The sequence below is a fragment of the Argopecten irradians genome, chromosome 8 (genome assembly GCF_041381155.1).
Source record: "Argopecten irradians isolate NY chromosome 8, Ai_NY, whole genome shotgun sequence".
In the NCBI taxonomy this organism is placed as follows: Eukaryota; Metazoa; Mollusca; class Bivalvia; order Pectinida; family Pectinidae; genus Argopecten; species Argopecten irradians.
Genome location: NC_091141.1, coordinates 39,305,597 through 39,321,832, shown reverse-complemented (window position 1 = coordinate 39,321,832; position 16,236 = coordinate 39,305,597). Strand labels below are relative to the sequence as shown.

The 16,236-nt window shown below is 36.8% G+C and overlaps 1 protein-coding gene and 1 pseudogene across 12 annotated transcripts in view; one reads left to right on the top strand and one right to left on the bottom strand.

Annotated features, from left to right (window-relative positions):
• LOC138330331 (rho GTPase-activating protein 39-like) overlaps positions 1 to 16,236 on the top strand; it is a 157,021-nt gene that overhangs the window by 74,721 nt on the left and 66,064 nt on the right. The window lies entirely within an intron of this gene.
• LOC138328850 (uncharacterized) lies at positions 9,736 to 14,255 on the bottom strand (annotated as a pseudogene).

Here is a 16,236-nt window from a genome sequence, read left to right as displayed (position 1 = left end):
GAAAGGATTTGGGAGAAAACTAGGTATTTATTACACAATGCTACGGTTTAGACTCTAAATAACGAAAAAAAGGTTACAATTTAGGGTCATATTCAGAAGCCATTATTATGCTCAAATGTAGTATTGTTCTCTTGAGTTAAAACATTTTACCGTATTCGATCCAATAAGCGCCCATGTCCCTATAAACACCCTTCTCCCTTTTTGAAGCCTCGATTTCAATTGCCCAGGCATAAATAAAGACAAAAACTACAAAAAATTGTAAAGGTTTACAATGACTTCCATCGGTTTACAATTACTTCCATCTTATTAGCATTTTTTCATTTTTTAAACGCCCTGGGCGCTTATTGGGTCGAATACGGTAATTGAAAATATCTTGAAATATTTTAAATGTGAAAAATAACAGTCTGAGAAGTAATGTGGGCAGTAAACAAGTAAAGTCTAAGATTGGAAGGGTGGGCTGTCTGGTGTCTTTGGTTGTATACTTCAGTGAGATAGCACTATAAAAAGGTCAAAATTCCAATATTACAAAGAAACACAACACAAATGTACCACAGCCTTCCAAAAAACATACACATTCACATACACAATTCATCCTTAAACAATTCCTAAGTTGTTGATATCAAACTTATCCAAAACCTACCAACTTTTCATTAATTTGAGAGCTTAGAAAAAAATCTCAAAACACTTTGACCAAGAGATTTATTGTTTGATGAGTCTATACTCCTGGTACCATATTTTACCTTAATTTACACATGCACAAGTCATTTCACACAAGGGAGACCATCCTTAGGAAACCTAAGTTGTTGATAAGACTTGCACCAACTTAACAACTTTTCATTGGTTTGAGAGCTTAGAAAAAATCTCAGAGATTATATGTTTTCATTTTTTTTTCTTTTTTTTTTCTTTTTTGAAATCATTTTCATTTTTACAGACAATACATACAAAAACAATTAATTTAACATCATAGATACAAAAACAAAAGTACAGTCGAAACTCGTTATCTCAAAATCGTTTGAGTCGAAATTCCGGTTGAGTCGAGATTTTATGTTTTGATCAAGAGGTTTATTGCCATATTTTATCCTTTTTCTTAGTAGATGTGTTCTTACATTAAATACCTATCTATCTAATTACCTGCCGTCTGGTATGTGAGCAGTGTATTCCGACTGTTGGAGGACCCCTGGACATCAGTGTCCTTTAGCTAACCTTCAAGGATCTCCTCAAATATACCCGCCCATCAAACAGACACAATAGCATCATGTATCTCCGTCTCAGCCTGATGGTGTTCCTCGTCAAGTTTTAGAAAAACCAACTTTACATTTTTATGATGGATCTCCCTATACGTGACACTAAACTGTAGGAATGGTATTTGCTCGTAAAAGAAAATGGAATGATAATTTATGGAATGCATGCTATTTCCACAAAATATATTGTCTAATGAAAATGACTGTATCATTGTTGAGACACATACATTCTGTCTGTGATTTCCTGAAATAGTAGTCATTTTGTCTTTTGTTCATAAATTTTTCATGCATCCAACCCATCACGAATTTTTTTTTTGGAGTGGTGTGGAGCACAATGTTCCATGTCTTTTATTATTTAACTTCATAGGGTTACAGACCTATGTATGACTTACAGTCATTTCTAGTGTTTCTACACTTTCACTAATCATCTTGTTTCTTTTGATGTTTAAGTACCCTGGATTCACAAAACACCCCTAATTATCAATAGTGAATTGGTCCTGTTAATGATTTGGTCTAATCCATTGTAGAAATTAGGTGCCACAGCTTTATGATTTTTGGTAACCCTATCTAACAGATGGTACAAAACACTTATTTCCTTGAGTAGCAGATCCCAAGGGATTAAGTTTTAAAATGTCAGTAAGACAGGAAATGCTTTCTCAACATGTTGTCATGGTGTTTGGTTTAAGTGTGGTTTTTTACAGGAGTCTTCTCACTTGACACCATTTGTGTCAGTAAAGGCTCTGGGCCAGGAAGTCTCTATCCTACCATGAAAACAAATCTGCTAATATTCCTCATCCATGTCAAGATATTAACGTCAAGAAATAAACTTAAATGTCTGCCTTTCTCCCACTCATCCACTGGGCTGTCTTTGAATGAAAGATAAAAGGAAAAAAAAACGAAACAACATCACTATTCTTGTCTTGTCATAAACTTTTTTATAAATCTTTTATCATTTACCTAATGATATTTTTTGAAAATTCAAACAATAGATCCCCATTTCCCCTCCATACCCTTAGAAAAAACATAATAATGTAATCTTAAGAACCTTATTTTCTTGTTATTGGAGACTGAACTGTTGACCTTGCTTTTCAAGGACACTTACATTTCAAATTAACCTTACATTTCAAATTAAGGATATCAAACCTCCTGCTCACACTATACCTACTACCATCCACCTCCCTTTTTGCCTCCTTTCCTGCCCTATTTCCAAAATAAAAATAAAAACAATATGCTTTGCATTGCTCCTTTTCATCAACTTGTGACAGTAATCATGACCTTGTTTTTCTAAGGTCAAAGGTCGTCTCCAACAGGAAGTCATGTCTCATCAGCTGTTAGCCAGCTGTTAAACGTTTGAAAGACATAGACTAGTGTCTCTCTTGTCAGCCCACTTCACATCAAATAGATTCAGAAATTATAACACCATCTGGTGTCTATGATTAACAAATATGTAACTCTTTAAAAAACAGAAATCATAAACTTTTTAGAAATAGGTCATAGAAGTGGGTGTTCATTTCAATATGGCAGCCATTGCTGGTGCCGTTCAGGAAAAAACATTACTGCGGAATCTTCAGCATAGATACTTTACAACCATGACCTTTCTTCGAAAAAATATTGGGTATGTAATTTAAATGTAATTTTAATTTTAATTTTAAATGATTTTTATTTATTTATAATTAAATTTTTGATATCAGGAAATGAAAAGATGATAGACTACAAGCTGGCACATTTCATTAGAAATATGTTCAAATATAAATGTTTAAAAGAGATATGATTGATTGAAGAATTGATTAATTTGAAGTGTTAAGATTAATTACATATTTTTGATGTATGAGGTACATTAACAAAAATTTGAATAATTCATTTATTTTTACGACTTCTTTAATGTGTATTTAACACAAAACACTTGGAAACATTTTTTATTGTGTGATAAACATGAAAAACATATTTCATAACTGAGTATAAAATTAATTCCTGTTCGTGAATCATTATTTGGCTTGATCTTTATTTGAATTCTCAACAGTCAATATATTTTCTACCATAAAATGTTAACGATAAGTGGCAACTGTACAAGTAAATAGAAAGAGAAATATACAAGAGATATTTACCATATTAGCTATGATAAACAGCCTTTCTGTTGTAAGCATCCTCTTCCATTTCATTGGTAGTTTTTGCGATATATTTAGGTATTGTGGGTGGTTATTTCGGTAAACATGGTAACGTTAATAGTTCTTATCATCTTATCTATCTTTTGAAAACATTACAAAATAGAAATGATGGTAGATATGTGAAATATAATAGGAAGTTTTCACCGTTAAGAAATGTGATGCTTTCAACAAATCAATACCTTAGTCAGAGTTTTTATCACCAGATCACAATCTTGAGTTCTTGTATATATAAAGATGTGGATTTCTATCATAGGATTCTATCACTGTTGTTCTGTGTATATTAGAATTTTCTTCTGGTTTTGTTTGCCATAGGAAACAAGATATTGATTTATCTTGTAGCAAACACTTTATCTGTTCATTCAACTTAAAATCTTTGTGATTGAAAAAACACATTTAAGCTTTTGTGGTTTCTGACTGTGTGAATGTTTTATTGTGATATCCTTATATATAGATACTTTATCAAAGTATTGATGATGAATTAAATTGGAATTCCTGATGCTAATGGGGTCTGTAAATGTTCATAAATGGGCTACTGTGGCAATCACCAATACTTACATTGAGGCAGAGGTGCTTGAATTGCCAGTGGTTATATGGTTTGCCTCTTGGCCATGGTGGCTTAGTGGCTGGAGTGTTTGATATTCAACCACTGAAAACCTTCTGCATTTAAAAACAAATTTAAGAGCTACATAAAGCAGTTGAAATAGGTACTTATGGTAGGTCAGGGGTTAGTCTCCAGGGACTCGGGCTTCTCTCCTTTAAGATATTCTGTCAAGTCCTAAAATGACTGGAAAAAACATTGAAGGTTGGGCATGGGGTATAAATGGGAGACAACTTTAGGGAAATTACTGGAAATACAAAATGTTGGCCCCTCTCAGTTCAGAGAATCTGAATATAGAATCTGACTGAAGGTGTCCAATACTGCTGGGTTGTGTGTCTTATCTACAGTACTGATGTAACCTTAGCTGTATGTTAGTTTGTTAGTAACATGCTGAGTGACATGACAGCTCTCTGTACCATTTTACTGTTGATGGTTCTAGTGGCTTGATTGTACAACAGACAGACCTGTCTGTAGAGCTATCAGTACAAGAATCAGATTCCACTTCTAACACACCCCTCCCTCTGCTCACTGTGAACTCCCTGGCTAAAGTGACAATTATAAATCTGTTAGATAAGGCCATGTTTATGTAACACAAATATAGATGTTGTGGAGAATATTAGGTGTCTTCATATTTGATATATATGAAGGGTGTTAGTATTGGTAGTTTAGACTGAAAATCTGGTGGAAGCTGGAAGTTTGAGCAACAGTCCAGTCTTTGCTGTTGTATATGAATAAATGAAATACATGTATAGAGACCAGCTATCACAAGGAGACATTATGAGGAGATGGTATCCGTTAAAACATAAAGGAGGGTGCTCTTCTAATGACATTAAATGCAACAGTGAAATCAGCAAACAGGCTATATATTAAAAAAACTTTTTTTTTTTGAGAACCTCAGTGATACCCTCTGATTTAAGGTGAAATGTCAGTGTTTGAAGATTTGAACTTAATTAAAGTTAAGGCCCCCAATATTATTAAACTCAGGAGAGATAGCCTAGGGTTCGTCATTACAAATGAGCAGATAGTAGTTGGAAGTGTTTCTGATGTAACAAGCATTGTATGAACACAGAACTAATCAGGAACGTCCCTTGATATTTTCTATTAACACTATATGGATTTGGTTTGTCCCTGACGAAGTTCCAGCGAAGCCAGAATGTCTGGGAGCTCTGTGACTCAGAGTTTAGAAGTATACACCCTTTCTCATCACATAGACACACAGAGGCTGTTTGTGGCTAATTCTCTTCCTCAGAAACATGTGTATCTGCCAGTAGTGATATAACACTAACAGAAAACAGCGTAAAAAATCGAAATTGATCCTAACTGAATCTCAAGTCTCTGTCCCACAAGTATGAAATGAGTTAATGAAAACAGTTCTCGCTGAAGGTTGCTTTATATTTGTATCTGTATAGAATTTGATTAGTCGTAATTAAGAATTTTATTCAAGATTTAAGTTCGTGGAATTGTACATTAGGTCTTGAGCTGATGTCTTAACGGTTACATTTGTGGTGAATTCATGCTGCCAGCTTCTACATCAAGTGCCATTTTGTGCCAAAACATCATCACTATTGTCAGTGACAATGAGAAGCTGAAGCTTTATTGACAATTCTAAACAGTAATTTATATAAATGTTGAATTTTATTAAATCGAGGAAGTTGTAATTCAGAATGATAGAATCTGTTTTCAAGAAAATTCACTTAGAAGGATAAAGTAATTTGGAAGTATTTACTTTCAATTTTAATTAATGTTTCTAAAAAAGAATTGATTTTGACATACTCTTGTTTTTCAACTTATTGCATGGTGTTAAATTCCAACACATGTGCCAAACGAAAAATGTTTACAAAATCTGTAAGATAAAGATTCATTTTAAATAATCAATTCATTTAATTGTTATTCAATATAAAAGGGGAGATATATATATGAGACATTGAAGGGGAGAAAAGAGGATATTGATACGGGAAAATCAGTGTCTTAAATAAAGATATAAAGAAAAGGAATAACTAGATATCAGAAGAGAGATAAGTGGGTAATTCAAGGGAGATAATTGGACAGCACAAGGGAGATAACTGGGTATCACAAGAGAGATAACTGAGTATAAGAAAGGAAATAGTTAGATATGAGAAAGAAGATAAACAATGAGTAAAATTAATGGGAGATAAATGGTAAACCAAAAGGGAGATAACTGGATATTCAAGGAGAAATAATATTGAATTGGAAGGGAGATAACTGGGTTTAGTTATTGCAGAGAAATTTAATCATAAGATGCATAACATAATTACAAGTGTGAATTAAATTTCCGGATAACTGTACATGTAACTATTTCCATGTACAATCTACCTCTGCCTGATCTATATTTAATTTGCCTCAGACCATATCCTGTAAGCCCAGTCTCCTAGTGGTAGCCTGTGGTGCCTCCTAAATAATTCTAGCTGGAAGTAGTTTGTGCATGATCCAGATAAAAATTTTTTACTGTTTACCAATATAAGGCGGCACCCTGTGGATTAAGGGTTAAAGAATTAATAATTCATAATAGTAACTGTCGTTCTGACAGACCGCTCACCGTCCAAAACCACTAGAAAGGTTAAAAAACACAAATACCAGACTTGACCAGTAACATATGGCTTTCTTGACCACTGGGACTGATAGCAAGGTCGAAAAAAAAACTGTTCTTGATAAAACCCACTAAAGTATGGAACCTACATCAGTCGACCACTCGATTTGATATGCATTCCCGATATAACTGATACTGGCTCTGATTGGTGTAATTTGAATTTGACTATTTTTGATTGGTTTACGAGTGTTAGGTTTCTGCGGATGGTTATTTATGTTAGAATATCTAGATGCATTTCTTAAAATTGCGATAGTCCAGACGCCCATATGAAAACTGGTGATTTATAGAGCGAGAACTAGCAGACGTAGTTACCCTTCAGTGTACAAGCTGTTTGGGGATACAGTTTAACTAAGATAGGGTTTTTTTCCCTCCAAAATGCAGACAGCATGTCCTGGGGATTGCTTGTTTTTAATGTATATTTGACAGGAAAGACAGGCCACTGTGATAAATCTTGTTCTTACATTTGGGTCCAGTCTATATGTGAAATGAAACATGACAGATATAAGAGTTTTACATAGCCACACTGCAAGTACAACCAACATAATGTTATCAGTATATTTTATAGCAAAAAGTAAAATGTAGATTTGAAGTTGGGCTTTATCTTTGTTGGACAATTGACCAGGCAGTCAGCTGGTCAAGGGATAAGAAGATTTCCCAGGCTTGAATCAAATGATAACTGTATTTATATATGTTTATAGTATATGGAAAAGTAATTTTGGTTTAGAGAGATGATAAGGAAACTTTGTAGTAAAGAGTAAACAGTCTTTCATATTTGGACAGCAAGAGTCAGACATATATAGTCAAACCTGTCTGTAGAGATCTAGACCCACAAAGGGACAAGGGAAAAGTGGTCTTTATAATGAAACAAACCACAACAAGGATATATAGACTATATACAACATGTTCATATTTATTGTTTATCAATGCATATAATATAACAAAACATATTTTGGCAAAAGGGGCAAGCTTAGGTTCTATTCTCTCACTAAAACAAAAGCCCAGGTTCACTTAACTATATGCAGCTAAAAGGCCATGTCATATAATAGATGAATTATAAAAGATAGTGATATAGTTAAGTGAATCTGGGTATAAAGTGAATTACGGGAAAATTCAATCATTCTCAACTCGGTGTAGGAAATGACCGCAGCCAGCTATGGTACCTAGCGTAACCTGCGGGTTACGCCGGTAGTGTGTAGATATATCCTACAAGAGCCGGAAGAGAACTTCTTGAATACATAACCTCTCAACTCGGTGTAGTCTAGTTGTAGTGCTACAAGAGCCGGAAGAGAGGTATGCCCTAACGTTATAGAAATGGTCTTCACCGTCCTCAACTCGGTGTAGCAAGGCTATCAAGAGCCGGAAGAGGAGGTAGATGAATTGCACCGTCCTCTACTCGGTGTAGTCCAAGCTAGCAAGAGCCGGAAGAGGAGGAGAGAATATACGTACACATGTATATGTGTGTGGGTTGATCTAGTATAAACTAGAGTTAATTTTGGGGATTTTGATAATTGATTATTGTGATATCCCATGAACAAATAAACAATGATTAAAAATTAGCCAGCCATTAGCCAATGATTAAAAATTAGCTGATGCTAAAAAACACCTACAAATACTGAGTGGCTGTCCACTCCCTAAGCTTACCCAAAACATTACACGGATGAATACATACTTCCAAACAAACAGGATACAAGAGAAATGATAATACCCTGTATATATACCGTAAAAATACAGAACGTTCATAAAAGGTGCTAGTAGCTAGACAAACTTAAAAACAATGACAGTCATATAACAAAGAATTGACTTTAAACTAATGAATTTTGGCAAAAAATTGAGATATTATAAATGTTATGGACAAATATAAACAGATAATCAATTAAGCTGAATACTAAATTGAGTTATACTTGCACTGATGATATGTAAAAGAAATAAGATACATGAATACGAATTTAACAGAACTTCAGTCTAATTCTAGGTTGTGTGGCGGGGATGGTGGTGGTGAGTTAAAAATCCTGCCTGTTACAGAGGCTGTCGTGCTCGATAATGCGGTCAAGAGTACAACTGACCAATCAGTGACCTAGAAATCGAGGCCCGGGCTATGGACATAAGTGGACCAAGGGCTGACCAGGCCCTTCTCTTCAACATATGCACCTAACTGTTGATTTACGTAGATAATTAAGTACAAGTATAATGTTGACCAAATTATACCTGCAAAGATAACTAGAGGAATATGTTTGTCATTATAAACCTGGTTTATCTACATAAACCTCAATTTATAATGAAACAAACCACAACAAGGATATATAGACTATATACAACATGTTCATATTTATTGTTTATCAATGCATATAATATAACAAAACATATTTTGGCAAAAGGGGCAAGCTTAGGTTCTATTCTCTCACTAAAACAAAAGCCCAGGTTCACTTAACTATATGCAGCTAAAAGGCCATGTCATATAATAGATGAATTATAAAAGATAGTGATATAGTTAAGTGAATCTGGGTATAAAGTGAATTACGGGAAAATTCAATCATTCTCAACTCGGTGTAGGAAATGACCGCAGCCAGCTATGGTACCTAGCGTAACCTGCGGGTTACGCCGGTAGTGTGTAGATATATCCTACAAGAGCCGGAAGAGAACTTCTTGAATACATAACCTCTCAACTCGGTGTAGTCTAGTTGTAGTGCTACAAGAGCCGGAAGAGAGGTATGCCCTAACGTTATAGAAATGGTCTTCACCGTCCTCAACTCGGTGTAGCAAGGCTATCAAGAGCCGGAAGAGGAGGTAGATGAATTGCACCGTCCTCTACTCGGTGTAGTCCAAGCTAGCAAGAGCCGGAAGAGGAGGAGAGAATATATGTACACATGTATATGTGTGTGGGTTGATCTAGTATAAACTAGAGTTAATTTTGGGGATTTTGATAATTGATTATTGTGATATCCCATGAACAAATAAACAATGATTAAAAATTAGCCAAAAACTTAGGTGTATGATAGCGGAATAGCCTAAGTTGCCCCAAAATTATGTATTAAGATGTATATAAAAGTAAGATGTAAAGAAGTATTATAATATCATGCATATTACTAACTAGGAGTGCAGATAAATAGAGTAGGATACATTTCACTACACACTCAGTACCATGGATCTCTGAGCAGCCTTAATAGTATCTACAGAAGTCCTAATATATCTGCAATAGGCATCGGACGACCAACGCCCTAAAGTTTTAATCATATGATCCTCCATACGGACGGAGGAAGCAGACGTGGCTGCCCCGATGCGAAAAGAATGACCATTATAGGCACTTGAGTCTAAGTTCAGGCATTCCAAAGTATGTTTCAGTAAAGCTATAAACATAGATCTTGTGAGAACTTGACCCATGTTATTCACAAATAGAGGATCATGAGGTTGTGGTAAGGCCTGCATTCTAGATCTGTATGCCATATACTTAACACACATATTATACGGACAAACAGAATGGTTCGTACTAAATAAACGTATAACCACCCCTTTTCGGAAAGGGTCAGTCTTGGATGTTTTCAATGTAAGTAGAATACAATCTTCATCACGACTAAATCGTTAATACACAAGTGAATCGAGGGGTCAAAAGCCCCAGACACAGTAAATTCCCCACAGCGGAGAAATCCGAAAAAAGCTACAACACACACTGTCTCCATCATTGGATCTTTGCTGTTCTTCCTGAGGTAGTGACATATAGATTGAAGAATAGGAAAAGTGATAGGTAATCTAGGCTTAGTTGCGCGTATTTGTGATCTTTTAACTCCCGTAAGAGAAGCTTGAAGTCTAGGCATATCCTGAGAAAATGGATAAGCAATATTGTTCTCGAGGCACATGAAACGAATCCCACAGATGTATATCTTAATCGTAGCATAGGAAATGTTGTTTCTGAAACAATGTGCGACAAATTGTATCAAGTTGTTCTCAGACACAGGTAAATTTGGTAGACTGACATACGTGATAAGCCCCGCTAATAATAGGAATTTAATGTACTTATCAAATCCAACGCTGTATGTTCTTCTAGTACTCGGAGCTATGGACGCAGACAGGAGTTCTTGAATTGTTGACTCGAATGCCACATGACTGCTGATGGTGGTGGAACTCTGCAAGGATGTAGAGCAGCGTTCGGAGCTAGTCGTCGAAATCTTGTCATCTGTAACCGAGATAAAGAATCAGCAATGTCATTAAGGTGACCCGGAACATGTTGAGATAAAATAACAAAGGTTAAATTGAGCAGCACAAAGTGTCAAACTGCGAACAAGAGGCATGATGTGGGTGGATTTAGACCGCCCTCGTTGTAAAATGTTCACAGTAGCTATGTTGTCACACATGAACACAATACGCTGACCAACCCACTGATAACCCCAAATCATAGCCGCCACTACAATCGGGTATAACTCTCTGAAGGCTATAGATAGCTCACTACTGTCCGCGTAAGGGTTCTGGAGATCTGTTGGCCATGTTTCTGCAAACCATTGTCCTTGATAGTACCCACCATAACCAATAGTACCAGACGCATCAGTGTATAGACAGATATCGTCCGAGGTTATTACACGCGAGTTGTAAAATACTGACACACCATTCCAGTTTGATAGGAAATATTTCCAGAGTCTAATGTCTTCTCTGCAATCGTTGTTAAGTTTAACACGATGATGTAGTTCTTTAACGGTGGTAGACAAGATAATGAGATGAGACACGAAAGATCTGCCTTGCAGGACTACACGACTAGCAAAATTTAAATGACCTAGAAGCTGTAACAATTCTCGTTTGGTGCAAAACGTTCGTTGTTGAAAAGATTCCAGAAGATTTGTAATTCTTGTCAGCTTATCACTGGGTAGTCTCGCTTCCATTTTGTCAGAATCCAGCACTATACCTAAATACTCCATGACGGTGGCTGGACCGTATGTTTTGTGTTTGGCAACCGGAATGCCTAACCTCTGGAAAATGAGACTTAACAGTGCCATATTTCTATCACCACAATTAGAAGAGTGTTCAAAGGTAATAAAATCGTCTAGCAGATGGAGTATATGGTTAATTCCATACTTGTTTTGGGCTATCCAACACACTGCTTGTGATAGATTGTCAAATATTTTCGGACTAGATCTACAACCGAATGCCAGTTTGTTATAATAATAATACTTAGTTTTCCATTTAATACAAAATAGGTGCCACTGAGAGGGTAAAATAGGAATAATTTTAAAGGCGTCCGAAATGTCTGTTTTACACATAGTAGTTCCTCGGCCTAATTCCTGTAGTTTTTTGATAGCATCGTCTATCCTGACATAGGTTAGAGAACAAGATTCCTTGTCTATCAGTTCATTCACACTGGGATTCGAACCATCATTGTGTGGTGCAGATAAATCCACAATTAGGCGAGGTTTACCTGAATATTTCCCAAACGCCACTCCGATAGGGCTTACTCTATACTGCTGAAATGGTGGTAAGTCGAAAGGTCCATGTAAAAACTTTTTCTCAACCTCACTTAGAATTAATTTGTCCACTACTTCTGGCTGTGACACAGATGATAGAAGATTCTTGCATTCTTTAGTAGGTAAAGCAGTTGTAGAGACCATAGTATCAAAACCTTGGACTAAACCATCACATAAATAATCAACGAACTGTCTATCAGGATGTGTGGATAGTTCCTGCCTGAGTCTATCGATATTAACTGGAGTATGGACTTCTCTTTCCCTATCCAGTAGTCATTGAACTCCGGATTTTTGTTGCTTTGAATTTTGATTACCGTTGTTGCATCTATCTGCTCCATGACTAGTTGATTTACATGTGTAACAAGCGTGGTAAAAATTGCAAGAATCGCCTCTTGAGCATTTCCCAGAGTTAAAGTTATTGCAAACTTCCCTGCCGTTGATCTTAGTTTTTGGACGACCATACTTGTCTGTTTCCTTGTTTGGGTTTGTGCTGTTCTTCCCAAATTGCAGGCTTTTCTTGTGTCTTTGTTGTGGACAGGAAGCTGTAGAATGTGACGTCAAAGAACAGAGTTGACATGTATTGACCCTTGTGTTTCCAACAATCATGGCAAGTAGGCCGTTGTCACGAACAGACCAATCAACTTTGGCTATTCTATCCTTGAGAGCTGCTGCGGCGCGGGCAGAAAATTGGCAATGGTAATCGTAAAATTTCCCCCCATACACATTGGATATCTCAATAATGTTTGCTTCATATCTATCGAGTTCTATCCTTCTCTGGGGAGCTTTAATGCAGATAGTCCTCTTATATTTTCCGAATGCCGTTATAAATTCGCTAATCGTTAGCGATTTATTTAGTCGGGGATCTTCATTCTCGCCTATGTTGATTTGAATGGTTCCGTCTCTACTTTCGTTTTCCCGTACGGTTTCAAAACGAGGCATTAGAAGTTGAGCAAGATTAACGTCCTGACCTTCCCATATTTTTCTCTTAATCTTATCAGGTATTATGTCGATATGTGGTAGGGATTCTAGAGGAACCCAAATTCAGTTTGCGGTAATCTGTACCCACCTTGTGGAACTGTATGACTGAATCCGTCTAAAGTCATATCGGTGGACGAATGGTCAAACGATGTAGCCTGGGCCGTTCCGATGCGGTTGTCCCTGTTGATGAGACCATTGACCGTAGTTTGTAGACCCTGCACAGTTTGTTGTATGGTATGTACAGCCGAAATGAGTGTGGTCAGCGTACCAGATAGCTCAGTCGTGGGCGCTGCCATATTGTTTTGTGACGTCATTGTTTGCTGCGTAGAGATACGATCCTGTGTGAGAGGCGGATCACGCAGGCTGGCATCGGCAGTACTCCGCTCCGCTACCGAAAGTAGTTCATCGTCTCTCGTATTTCCAATCGTGTTGGGCGATGAGTTATGTATTATAACGTTGGCATTTAAAAAGTCATTCGATTCAGCTGATTGAATACAGTCACTAACAACCGAATTTACGTTTTGGGATACTGAAACTTCACTGGCATCGCGAGATATACTGACGTTTGTGTCAGGAGTTTGATGTTCACGATTACGTCCAATGTTCTCAAGATAAATGTTCTTTAATGTTGACTTCGGGATGTTAGGGGGCATGGCGATTCCCATATCAGATAACTTTTCTCTAAGTTGGGTAGTAGTCCAGTTAGCCGGATTCAAACTGTCCCACGGAGCCTTCCTAGTGGTCGAGCGTCCCCTTTGTCGAGTAGCCATTATGTAGAAAGGCACGATTACGTAAAGAATTAATTGTCCGTTAGCACCTCACACAACACATATAGCGCCTCTTTGATAGCAGAAAATCCATTATTCGTAACACAAAGTTCCAAAGAATGATGTAAAAGTCATAGGTTAAGATATTTTGAAGTTATGAGCACATATGAAGTGTGGAAAATTGAGTTAAAAATCCTGCCTGTTACAGAGGCTGTCGTGCTCGATAATGCGGTCAAGAGTACAACTGACCAATCAGTGACCTAGAAATCGAGGCCCGGGCTATGGACATAAGTGGACCAAGGGCTGACCAGGCCCTTCTCTTCAACATATGCACCTAACTGTTGATTTACGTAGATAATTAAGTACAAGTATAATGTTGACCAAATTATACCTGCAAAGATAACTAGAGGAATATGTTTGTCATTATAAACCTGGTTTATCTACATAAACCTCAATTTATAGCCAGATGGTCATTATACACAGGTCATATTGTGTAATAAATGTCCATTTGGGACCCTAAGGAAGTGGTCTTATTAAGCAGGCGGTCTGTATACAGGGGTTGTCACTAAAGCTACTATGGTCCATATAAATGAAACATCGCAAAGATGATAAGAAAGTCTAGCAATGCTTTGCTATGGAAAAGGCCTAATATAATTTTATACTAACGGACCATGGGTACTTTTTGGCCAACATTATATTGACAGTGATTTTTCTCCTCATATAACTGGGGTCGGTAAACGACCCCATTCCCAATGCCAAACACCCGTGGTTTTTCCCAATTACGATGAAAAATTCCCAAATCAAATCTCTGAAAAACCAACAAAACTGAATAGCTCTTCCCTCGTTGTGTAGTCTAAAACAAACTACTCTGAAAATGTAGTTATGGCCATCACCTTTTGATAAAATGAAACAATTCACTGTTTTACAATATCTATAATCACTTATTATACCATGTTCAGTAATGGGTAACTTTTTTCCAAAAGTGCTCTTTTTGTGATTAAAAATTCCCAGTTTGTTACAAAATCTTTTTCCCAAAATACCCTGAAAAATCACTGATTGAAGTAAACTACAGGAGGACCCAGTGATATTTATGTAATGGTATTACCAAACACCATAACAAAATATTATAAAAACATCATTTTTTGATCGAGGAGAAAACTGGTTTTCTGATGTAGGGTTGTCAGGTTCCTCGCATCTGTGATATTGTATATCTGGGAATCGTTTTTGGCAGAGAATTGGAAATTTAGGCATTAATCTTTCATCTAACATGTACTTTGTACCGTTGGAGTATCTGAGGCAGCTTTAACACAGACACATACCACATACTACCTACTATTCTGACAGATCTCAATAAGAGCAGACGGCACTCATATCACCATATCACCGACTACATGTCATTCATTATTGATACTGATCACTCTCATTTCGGCCAGCCTTGATCACTCACCTCAACTGGCCCTGATAAGCTTTTGTAGAAATCAAATATATTGATCCTGGTCACCTAAATGTTTGAATCCCTAGGGATTCTAGGTGTCATTTTATATTGAGTTAGTGATACATTAGTGTGTACTTTCGGACCAGAATCAGCCTGAATGTGTTCCTGATTGGACATTACTGGACACTATATTGGATGTCGCCTTCACTCACCAGTACAAGTCGGAGATATATTGGATTTCTATGTGTGTTTATAGACATGACTGGAAGTTGTTGACCATGGCCGTTAATGAAATTTACCTAATTATGGATCTCTAATAGGGTGACCTCTCGGGAGACCTTCCTGCCAACACCACCGATCTCCTCTTTAATGGTACAAACCAACAAACACTTCACCAGGCTCCTTCACCACTGACTGCACCAGCAGTAACCAGATCATCCCTAAAATCTGGTAATGGGCTCATCCGTCCATTCATTCTGAGGTTAAAACAAAGCCATGGAGGGGTGAACAGGTTTTGCTAGCAATAATTTGGTAACATAACACAGAGTAAAAATATTAGTATTATTGTTTAAAAAGGCTTATTTTTTATGTTGTATAAATTGGATATTGATCTGTTGTGTATTTGCCACCGTGAAATCTTGCAGAAGATAGATTGAAGGATCTGCGGCTAATAGTTGTGATAGGTGTATGGTGCTGGAAGTTTGGATTTATGATACCAGTATCTGTGTGATGTGCTGTAGTGTTGTCTGAGGCCTGGCCGTGTGTAGTACATTCCCATACCCACCATGTCAATAGGATCCTAAGGAGTTGTCTCACTCTCTCAAGTGGAGGAGGAATTTTACACAGGATCCATCATAGAGCCATTTCTGTCTCGTGGAAATTATATCTACACTTGAAATACTTCTACTAACCATACTTTAATTGGATGTTTTAAAAAATCAAGTGGTTGGAGCATTGTCTTGGACTGGTGGTCCTGTTGTAAAAGGAACACATTGTTTAT